Raw genomic sequence first — 11739 nt, forward strand, 5'->3', positions numbered from 1 at the left:
TTCTTTTAGGCCATCCAGCATACTCACTTTTTCTCAATGCAATCTTTTGAGAACCGTGAGAAGCTAGCCGAAAAGAAGAGGGAGGTCTCCAGCCTTCAAAAAACCAATAAAAACTTGTAATCCAAGATGAAGACCCTGGAGGATCAGGTCAAGGTCGCTATTAAAGCAAAAGACGAAGCTGAGGAGACGGTTGGTGCTGCTGAGGCAATAAACAAAGTCCTTCAAGCCCAGCTGAAGGAGGCCAAGGATAAAGTGGCCCAGGCCCAAAAAGAGCTTCAAGACGCCTTGGCTACCAAAGTGGTCGAAATCAAGGACGCTGACGAGAAGGTGTATGCCCAGGGCATGGCCGATGTCACGGAGGCCTATGAAAAGCAAGTCAAATAAGCATGCAACAAGGGCTTCTCCCTTGGTTGGATGACTTTGCTGAAGAAACTTGATGTCCCTGAGGACTCCTCCTTGAGGAATGCCGATGCCATTCCCTCCAACTCCTCCTCCCAGTCAATTTGACAACGAATCTGATTCTGAGGATGAGGCTGAAAAGGAAGTTTTGGCGAGGAAATCAAAGGAGACTACTGGGACCAAGTCCCCTTCTCTGAATGAGCAAGTCCTAGACTTGACTCAAGATGAGGAAGGTGAAGAGGTCCCAAAAGATGTTGCGGCTGAGAAGACATCGGTCGTCGTTCCCTTTGTCGACAAGAGCCTAGATGAAACTCTTGTAGAAATTAATGTCGAGCTTGCGGTGGATAAAGCTGCTGAGATGTCTTCCCAACAATCGTTTGAACTTCAAACTCAACCAACTGCTACTGCTGAGGAGTCTTAGCCTTATGTTTTTCCTTTCTTTTCCTGTAATTTGTTTTTCTTTTTTGAAGTACTGTAAACTTCTCCATATTGCCGATGTGTTTTTAATACAACAACTCTTTTGCTTTTGAATGCTTGCATGCTTGCTTTGTATGCCTCCATACTTGGAATATTTTTATATATCTTTAATATATACTTCAATCCTCGTGCAATCTTCTCAGGGTGACACACCTCGGTTATACAAACTGATGTTTTACCTCGGCAAGTACCCAAGTACTTTTCTTGGCATAACCTTGGTTTCATCTTGTAAATTTTTTCATAAAATTTCAACAAGTGTTTAACCTTGGCTTAACTTTAACTTGTAAATTGTCCACAAATTTCAACAAGTGTTTAAGCAATGATTTCGGTTTAACTTCAACTTGTAAATTGTCCACAAATTTCAACAAGTGTTAAACAATGATTTCGATTTAACTTCAACTTGTAAATTGTCTACAAATTTCAACAAGTGTTAAACAATGATTTCGCCTCTCTCTGACGCCTCATATGAACCTAAGTTCTACTTGGGTTCTCATTATACATGTATTCTAGAGATAATGTCAAGTATCTTGAAAAGAAAACCAAGCTGAATCTTTATTTATTTACTTCGGCAAATGATAAAAGAACAAAGGAATTCTAATGATAGAAAAATTTCAAATTACAAGTGTTCCAAGGCCTTGGCAACTCTTTGCCCTCATTATCTTCAAGCCGATAAGCCCTGTTAACTAGTACCGAGATTATTCTGTAGGGTCCTTCCCAATTTGGGCCAAGCTTCCCCTCTCTGAGATCCTTTTTGTTGCCGACTACTTTTCTCAAGACCAGGTCGCCGACTTGGAATTCCCTTGAGTTAACCCTCTTGTTATAAGCTCTGGCAAGCTGCTGCTGGTACGCTGCGAGCTGAATCGCAGCTTTCTCCTTTCGTTCTTCTAGAAGATCCAGATCCCGGGCTAAGAGTACATCATTAGTTCCGTTCTCTACTCCCTAGGTTCTGATTCCTGAGATGCCGACCTCCAGCGGAATAACTGCTTCTGTGCCATAAACCATGGCAAAGGGGGATTTCCCTGTTGATCTTCTCGGCGTAGTCCGATATGCCCAGAGCACATTGGGTAGCTTGTCCACCCACTTTCCTTTTGCTGCCTGTAGCCACTTTTTTATCCCGTCCAGAATTACTTTGTTGGATGCTTCTGCTTATCTATTGCTTTGGGGAAAGCTTAGTATTGAAAAGTAGTTCTTGATCTTGAATTTTGCACAGAAGCTCTTAATTAGCTTACTGTCAAATTGTGTTTCATTGTCTGCAACTATTGCTCTTGGAATCCCAAATCTGGTGATGATATTTTCCAAATGAATTTCTTTACATCCACATCTCGGATTTTGGCAAGGGGTTCAGCTTCTATCCACTTAGTGAAGTAATCAGCAGCCACCAGCAAGTACTTCTTTTGCCCAGTTGCCTGGGGTAGTTGCCCAATGAGATCCATGCCCCATTGGGCAAATGGCCAAGGACTGGGTACAGGGTTTAGGTCTGCTGCTAGTTGGTGTATCAGTGGTGCGAATCTCTGGCATTTTTCACATTTCTTCACATATGCTTCTGCGTCCTTCTGCATGTAAGGCCACTGATACCCCTAGGTAATGGCCCTATGGGCGAGTGATCTTCCCCCAGCGTGGCTTCCACAAATTCCTTCATGAATTTCATATAAAAAATCTTCCACTTGTGAAGGATGTACACGCCTCAAAAGAGGTCCAGTAAAGGATCTTCTGTAGAGGTGTCCCTCTGCTGTTAGACTGAATCTTGCCGACTTCAATCTGATCTTCTGTGCCTCCTTGTGGTCATTTGGCAGCTTTCCTTCTTTCAGGAATGTAACAATTGCATCCATCCGCTTGGTCCCATGTCTACACACATTACTTCGCGCTCTGTGGTCAGTGGTTCGATGTTTGGGCCCGACAAGTAATCAACCATTATGGTCCTTGCTTTTTCAGGTTGTACCACACTGGCTAGGTTGGCCAACGCATCGGCGTGGCTGTTATCATCTCGGCTTACCTGAAGTAATCGACAGTTCTGAAACAAGGTTGACAACCTGATGACCTCCTTTGCGTAGGCCGACATTCGTTCATCTCGGGTTGCAAACTCGCCTGTTATCTAGTTAACTATCGGTTGTGAATCACAAAAGGCTATTACCTCATCTGCTTGCACTGCTGCTGCCAGCTTCAGCCCTGCAATGAGTGCTTCGTATTCTGCTTCGTTGTTTGAGGCTTTGAACCCCAAACGAATGGACTATTCCACTATCTGTCCATCTGGAGATATCAGCACTACTCCTGTCCCTGCTCTCTGTCGGTTTGAACTCCCATCAACAAACAATTGAAAGGAGTCGCCGATGTAAATGCTGTAGGGTCTGAGTTTTTTCTCTTTTCTTTGTTCTTTCACCTTTGGCTGAGCTTCTCCTTGCTTGTTTGGACATCGTTCACCTTGGCTCAACGGAGCCCGATGTTCGATGGATTCTGGTGTGAACTCGGCCATGAAGTTGGCCAGAACTTGGCCTTTGATTGCTGTCCTTGGCCTGTACTCCAGGTCATACTGGCCTAGGGTGACTGCCCACCTGGCTATTCTTCTTGTCAGGTCTCCTTGTTGTAGTAAGGACTTCAACGGGTGTTCTGTTAGCACCACAATTTTATGGGCTTGGAAGTAATGGTTCAACTTCTTCGAAGCCATTACCAAAGCTAGTGCCAATTTTTCTAAGGGTAGATACCTCGTTTCTACATCGGCTAGGGTTTTGCTTACATAGTAAACAATCCTTTGTTCCCCTTTGTCTTCTCGAACTACTGCTGCGCTTATCGCATGTTCTGAAACGGCTAAGTATAAAAACAGCTCCTCTCCAGGTTCTGGATTTGAAAGGACTAGAGCTGTGGTCAGATATTTCTTTAGGTCGACCAAGGCGGCCTCGCATTCTTCGGTCCACAGGAAGTCTGTGGCTTTTTTCACTAAGTTGAAGAAATGTCTGCACTTGTCTGAGCTTCTACTGATGAATCTATTCAAGCCTGCGGCCCTTCTAGTTAGCATCTGCACCTGTTTTGCTGATGCCGGGCTCTTCGGTTCTAGGATGGCCTTGATCTGATCTGGGCTGGCCTCAATGCCCCTTCTGGTCATCAGGTATCCCAAAAACTTACCAGATCCAACTCCAAATGCACACATCGAGGCATTGAGTCGGAGCCGATATGTCTTAAGGATCCTTGGTCTTCTTCTTCACCACTACCGTTCTTATTTTTCACCACTACTGTGTTTGATAGCCATGTCGGGTAATTTACCTCTCGGATGGCCCTCGCCTCGAGAAGTCTGTCTACTTCTTCTTCCACTGCTTCGACGTGTACCAAAGTCTGTCTTCTTGCTCGTTGAATTACAGGTTTGGCCGACCTGTCAACGTTCAGCTTATGGCAAGTGACCTTGGGGTCAATGCCTGGCATTTCGTAAGGCGTCCACGCGAACACCTTAATGTTTGCTCTCAAAAAAGCTTCAAATTCTTTTTCCTCTTCTTCGGCTAAGCCCGAGCTGAGAAGAAAGAAGCGTTCTTCATCTCCTTCTTGGACGAGGATTTTCTTTAGTGCTTCTTCTCTCTTCTCGGCTGGCTCATTGTTGACATCTTCTAGGACCTCCACGTCCTCATCTTCGATCTCTGCCTTTTCTGGTTCTCGAATGCTACAGGTGGATTTTATTGCTGCCATGGAGCAATTTTTTGCCTGTAACTGATCTCCTCTGACCTCTTCAATCCCATGCTCTGTTGGGAACCGCAATAGTTGATGTAGTGTTGAGGGAACAGCCCCCATTGCATGCAACCATGGCCTTCCCAAGATGATGTTGTAAAGGGAGGGTGTGTCGATTACGGTGAACTCTGTTGTTACCTTCCTGGTGCTTGCCTGCACCTCCAAGCTGGTTGTTCCCAGTGGCCATGTCGACGTTCCATTGAACCCGTATTGCTCCATATTGTCTGGGTGAAGGCCAAGCTCTTTGTAATATCGAACGTACATGATGTCGCAAGAGCTGCCTTGGTCAATCAGGATGCGTTTTACTTGGCACTCCCCAACCTAGAGGGATACTACCAAGGCATCATTATGCGGATGTTGTACCATCTCAAGGTCGGCTTCTGAAAAGGACACTACTGGTCCTTGGCGTTCCTCTGCCCGATGTCTTTTCTTCCCGACTTGGTAGACATGTTGCAGGTGCTTCACCTTCTGGGTCTCCCCCTTAATTTCGTTCTCGTTGACCTTCGAGTGAATCACATTGACTACTCGATGTCCTTCTGCCTGAGGTTGTGGTGCTGGGAGAGGCGGGGCTGCTGGCGCCTGAGGCAATCTTACCTGTTCTTCCCTTGTCCTGGCCTCATCGACGAGGTCTCTCAGATGGCCTTGCCTCACCAGTTCTTCCAAGTGTGTTTTCAGGGCTCTACAACCCTGAGTCGTGTGCCCATCTTCATTGTGGTAAGCACAATGTCTGCCAACGCTCCTTCCCATAAACTCTCCTGGTGCCCTCGCTGGTGTTCTGAAATAGGGTTGGTTCCGAATTCCGTCCAGGACTTTGGGAATCGGGATTCAAAACACAGTCGTTACTGCCTGTGTGGCCCTCAGTTCTATTTCTTGTTTGCTTAATCCATTGTTACCTCGGCCTCGCTTCGGCGAGCCGTTTCCTTTCTCTTGTTTTGTCTCCTTAGTTCCCGACGTGTCTTATTTGGCTTTGGCATACTTCTCAATTCTCGTCATGAGCTCTTCCATACTTTTTGGCAATGTCTTTGCCAAAGAATTTCGTAGTGGACAGTTGTCTTTCAGGCCGTTCTTGAAAGATACGACCACCACCTCTTGATTGCATTCGGGTATTCGATTGAACACCTCATAGTATCTTTTTGCATAGGCCCTAAGGCCTTCATCCTTGCTGATTTTCAGAGCTATCAATGCGTCCACCCTTAATGGCTGTAGCTTGTTTGTCACGAACCTGGCCACAAACATCTCGGCCAAGCCTTCCCAAGTCTTCACGCTTCCCTTTGGTAGTTTGTGGAACCAATCTGATGTAATCTTCCCGAATGATGAGGGGAGCACTTTGCAGAGCAACGGCTTGTTCCCACTATACAGTGCCATTGAGTTCAAATATAATCCAACGTGGAAGTTGGGGTCTGACTTACCATCGTATATTTGAAACCTCGGCATACTGAATCTCTTTGGCGCCTCAAACCTGTCCAATTCCACCGAGAATGGTGTCCTTGGCTTATCTGGGAAGGTTACCTCAGCATAGGCATTCTGTTGCTTCCTCTTGAAGTAATCTCTTAAGTCCTCCTTTATCTGCCCAAGAGCTCGGCTATCTCCTACTTTCAGTCTTTTTGGTGCACTACTTTCGGCTTCGTGGTAAGTCCTTTTCGACCCTTCTCCATGAGTTGTGTCAAAGCACAGTGCCTGCCCCTGAACATACTGATGTCATTTGGGGTCTGCCTCCTTTGTGCGATGCGTCCTCCGTGATTCTTCTCTTCTTGACTCTCTTCGTCCAACTTCCCTAGAAGGTCAGTGAGAGTATCTTTCGCTCCCGTTGTGCTAAGGGGCTACGGGGATTGTTTTTTGCCCTCCCTTCTGGGCATTGGCAGTTGGAATCGGCGTGTCCTGCAGCGGAAACGGTGGCTGCATGACGTTATTTTGCATCATGAAATTGACGACCGACTGCAGGTCTACCAATTTTTTACTATCTCTTTTAACTCTTCGTCCCTCCGTAGGCACCTATCCTTCCATACCTGGAGGTCGTCCTCGTTGTAGTATCCACTTCGATCTGGTTTCTTTGGTGCATTGCTAGTCTGGCCGACGTCTTTCACTCCGTGATTCTGGTCACGAGTTTCTGCATTGTATTCATCTCCTGTGATATCAAGGTCAATTGGTCTCCCACTCCCAGCAGGAGTGTCGTCCCCAATTTTTTTCTTCTGTCTGTTACTGGCCATCTATTCTCCTTTCTTTTCCACAGACGTCGCCAAATTGTGTGAGTGATTTTCCGATCACACTGCCCAACTCAGTATTCAGCTGGAGAACACTGGCAGAATAAATGACACTTGGCTAACCTGCAACAGAAAGAGAAGATTCCGGCGGTGGTTCGTCCACCCGGAGGCACTCCGACGATCAAGTCAGTATATCTCTCAAAGATAATCAATAGTGTTAAACTCACTATTCAAAATATAAATTGCGTGCCTTAGACCCATGGGGGTGCCTTTCTTTTATAGCCAACACAATCCTAGTCCCAATAGGACCTAGCTCTAATGGACTTAGAATTACTACTAATCTTGGACTCCCAGTAGGATTGGGCTAAACTCCCTAAGAGTCTTATCCTTTCCTAACTGAAGTCTTCCACCTTTCTAGGACTCTTGTGCCTTATCCGCTTATCTCGGATTCCGATATCTTCGGAGATAACCTCGACCTCGCCGAGATCACCTCGGCGTCATGACCAGGACACGTGGCACCTCGGTTGACACGTCGGCGTCACCTTGCCACGTGTTGATATCCTGAGAATATATCCCCACAAAACTTAAACGCCATTATTTATTAGACTAATAAGACACAATCCGTAAAATTTATGAGCAAAATTGATCAAATTGAAATAATAGGGACTAAAATGATAAAACGAGTAAACTACATGGACTACCGCTGTAATTTGTCTTCTTTTTTTTTTTTTGACATACCTTAAAGTGTTTTCTATTTATTTTTTTCCCAACTTTATTTATTTATTTATTATTATTTTTTGAAGGTATCCAAGTTATGTGGCTGAATTTGAGTTTACATTGGTCGTATACCTAATGAATAATTCAATAAAATAGGAATTTGCTTTTTTTTTTTTTTCCTTTTTCTTATTTTTAGGGGAACTTATTGATTAATCTCATGTACAAAATTTAAAATTCATCTAATTCTCCAAAAAAATATTCTCATCAATTAGACCTATATATTTTTAATTGTTACTAAAAAAATCTTATATTTAAAATAAAAAATAAAAAATTAAAGATGTTCCTACATCCCACCATCTTTGGACTTCCATTAGACGGTGATCGGTGACTCGCCAAAATATTCAATATCCTTGGAAAGTTGCTGGAATATCATTAGAAATTCGTCAGAGTGTCGCTGGAATGTTTTGAACGTTACCAAAAGTCGTTGGAATGTCTAGAATATTCGATGGACGCCAAGAATATCCCTAATGACTCACTGGAATGTTTACAATATTGCCGAAAGAAGAAGAAGAAGAATAAGTTAGGAAATTAAAGTGAAAAAATATAGCAAAATGCGCTAAATATTGATAAACTAAAAGAAGAAAATCAAAAATCTAAGAACAACAAACAGCAACAATGAAAACAACATATGTTTTTTTTTCAATTTTTATAGAGTTTAAGTAAATAATTTCTAATATTGATCAAACTGAAAAGTAAGCTTTGGACCTATAAAATGTTACAATTTCAAAGTGATTCTATTAAGTATTTATCCTTATTAATCAAACTGAAAAATATGATATGAAACTGTAAAATTTTACAATTTTAAAGAAAGTTATGAAATTACAAAATTTTACAATTCTAAAGAGTGATTCAATTTAGCACAAAAAAATTGAAACTGTAAAATTTTACAATTTTCACCACCTGTAATTAAAATTCGAAAATAATTTATTCAGAACTTAAAATTTTTATCCATTATAATAGGAAAATAGAAGTGTATAGTACAAAAAAAAGTATTAAAACTGATAGATCGAAGGAAAAAGACGGATATAAATAGATGCTTGTACTCTAACAACTATTTTTTGATTTAGATCTAGCCAGATCTAACGTAGATCTACTCAGATTTGATGTAGATCTGAGTAGATCTATATCAGATTGAAGTAGTACTGACCTCATCACGTATAATGATTAGCACTTAATTAATTAAGGACATTTGAAATTTAATTGCCAATTATTCTAATTTAATCTGAGATTTATGAAAATTATGGAAATTGATTCATATATGGTTCTATTGACGATTTATTTTGGAATTAGAAATTGAAAGCCTAATAGCTCAAGAAAGTACAAATAATGAATTGAATTATTTAAATTTCGAGTATCGAACCATATGAAAGTTTAATTAAATATTCGATTCAAATCTATAAAATTGAGATTTGATTAATTGGGTCCGAATTGGAGTTAATTAAGTTATACGAATTAGGAATTAAGATTATTATGAATTAAATTTATTCATGAGGTGTTAATTGAATATGTATGTAATTTATTGACGAAGATTTTGAAGTTTAATCTGAAACTGAAGGCCTTAATGTTGTGAGAGACCAAAATTGAGGATGTAAATAAATTTAATCCGATAATTGGAGTCTTTTGGGAGTTTAATTAAAAATCTGATTCAGATTGATAAATTTAAATATAATTAATTGAGCTCTAATGGAAGTCAATTAGACTAATTAAATTATGTGGGATTGGTGATTGGTTATGATTAATTTAATAATGTGAAAATTAAGATTTAATTAGATTAAGTGTTGTTTAATTAAATTAATCATAATCATAAAATTGAATTATGGAATGGTCTAGAATTGAGGGTGAATTTGAAGGTGGGTGTGCAGAGAAATCTGTGTGTGCAGAGAAAGCTGTGTGTGTATGTGTATAAATGTGAACATAAGGAGAGAAAGAAGGCAACTTTTCCTTTTTTGTGTTGGGCAAAACCGTGAGAGATGGAGAGAAAATTGTAAGAGAGAGAGAGAGTTCAATTCTTTAGAACTTGAGGGAAAATTTTGAAGAAAAACTAAGGAAGCCAGGAGAAGTAAATAAGTTGTCAAGAATATATCAAATTGAAGATTAAAGGTAAGGATTTCAAGCTTGAATTTTGTAGAATCCTTGTATTACACTTGAATTAAAGATGAGTTTGGGTTTAATTTCATATAATGGGGGTGTTTGGGAACTATAGATAGAGGCTATTTTAGTCTCATAGTGAAAAATAGCCTTTTAGCCTAAAAAAAAAAAAAAAATCAGCCTACCCCATTGATGAAAAAAAAAAAAAAAAAAAATAGCAACCGGCAGATCTACACTGTCTGTGACAGTGTAGGTATATTTGTAATCATAGCCTAGTCCCAAATTAGTAAATGACAATTTTACCCCTTTAGATTAATTTTGAAAAAAGTGAAACTAGGGACACTTTAAACATCATTTCAAACACATTTTTCAATACAACAACTCAAATAAAAATCCAACCCAACTTCCCAAACACAAAAACTAAAATAGCCTACTAAAATAATCAAAAAGTCAAAAAACCTCTAAAAAAACCACTTCCCAAACACTCACAATATGGAAGAAATTAGAAAACAAAGGGGAAGAAATTAAGGTAGGTTCATGGTTATGGAAATTAATTATTTTGGATTTGATATAGTCTTGCATGAAATCAAGCCTCATTGTTACATGCATGGACACATTCTACAAGTTTAATACTCTAATTAAACATGTATTATAGGAGTTCAAGGTGATAATGCTGTCCGTCCCGGGTGGATGGGTCGGGCTAGTCCAGGCTCTTCAAGTTCCGCTTCAGGGTGATGATTCCGTCAAATGACCTGCAAGCAAGTCCAAAGGGGAATGGGGCAGTCCCCTAGTGAACCCTCCGGCGAGAGAATTAGCAGTGGAAGAAGGAAATGTAGAGAGAGAGAGAGAGAGAAGCTTAACCTTCCTCGTGTCTTTCTATTCTTGCTTATATCCTTTGGTAATCATTTCACTGTCCCTTGTGACGTGCCCCCTTTCCGCCGAAAGCCTGTGCCGTAGCTTACCTTGTTCAGGGTGAGGGGGCTCTGTTCCGACGGGGAGGTGTTGTCGTAATAAATGCTGTGATGGGCTGCATTAATGGTGATGTGTTATGGTAATAACTCTGCAGATCTTTGTCTGCTGATGTGGCCTGTGTTCCACCTACCATGTGCCCGAATGCCATTGGCCCCCCATGCCTAGATGGCCTCCAGCTGTCCTGGGCTTTGCCAACCGGGTTATGCTATTGGTCCCAAGCGATGGGTTTGGGGTGGTTTGCTGTGGGCCGTATGCCTTGTGGGCCTATCCATGTCAGTAGTCCCCCATTTCCGAGTGCAGCTTTAGCCCAACGAAGGGAATAGTAATAAAGAAGAGAAGTGCGAACCGAGTGGAGAGGCCGACTGGAAGTCGTGCCGACCGCAAGGGGGACTGAACGGGAGAAGCTGACCGTGAGGGTGGCCGAGTGGAAGGGGGTCGACCGTGAGGCGTGCCGACTGCGAGGGTGGCCGAGCGGGAGGGGGCGACCGAAAGGCGTGCCGACCGCGAGGGTGGCCGAGCGGGAGGGTTCGACCGAGAGGCGTGCCGACCGCGAGGGTGGCTGAGAGGGAGGGGTCGGCCGAGAGGCGTGCCGACCGCGAGGGTGGCCGAGCGGGAGGGGTCGATCGAGAGGCGTGCCGACCGCGAGGGTGGTTGAGCGGGAGGGGTCGACCGTGAGGCGTGCCGACCAGGACGGCGCGAGGCTCAAAAATAGAGGGGGTAGGGTGGGGCCATGTGATGATTTGAAATGGAAAGGATAGGGTAAGGGGAGGGGACAGTGCATCGTGGCCATACACGTGGCAATATCGTGGGGGAAGTGAAGTGTTAGAGCAGAAATGAAACGATAGGTCATGAGGGGGGTTTTGAAAAGGCGGTTTTGGCGGTTGATTTGAAAGGTTTTGAAATGGGCGAAAATTAATGTGGATCCATGGAATACGGGTAAACCGTGGGTTTTTGGTATAATGCGCCTCACCTACCTTTTTACAAGAACTCAAAATATCCAAGTGTTAATTCCTTCATTGGTACGACACACCTGTGTAGCATTTTGTCAACTTCCTTGCTCCTGCGTCAGAAGTGATTTGTAAGCAAACCCTAGAAATGGCACAAGAAGAAGTAGGCA

Source organism: Camellia sinensis, chromosome 1 (assembly GCF_055761805.1).
Source record: "Camellia sinensis isolate YWXY chromosome 1, ASM5576180v1, whole genome shotgun sequence".
Taxonomy (NCBI): domain Eukaryota; kingdom Viridiplantae; phylum Streptophyta; class Magnoliopsida; order Ericales; family Theaceae; genus Camellia; species Camellia sinensis.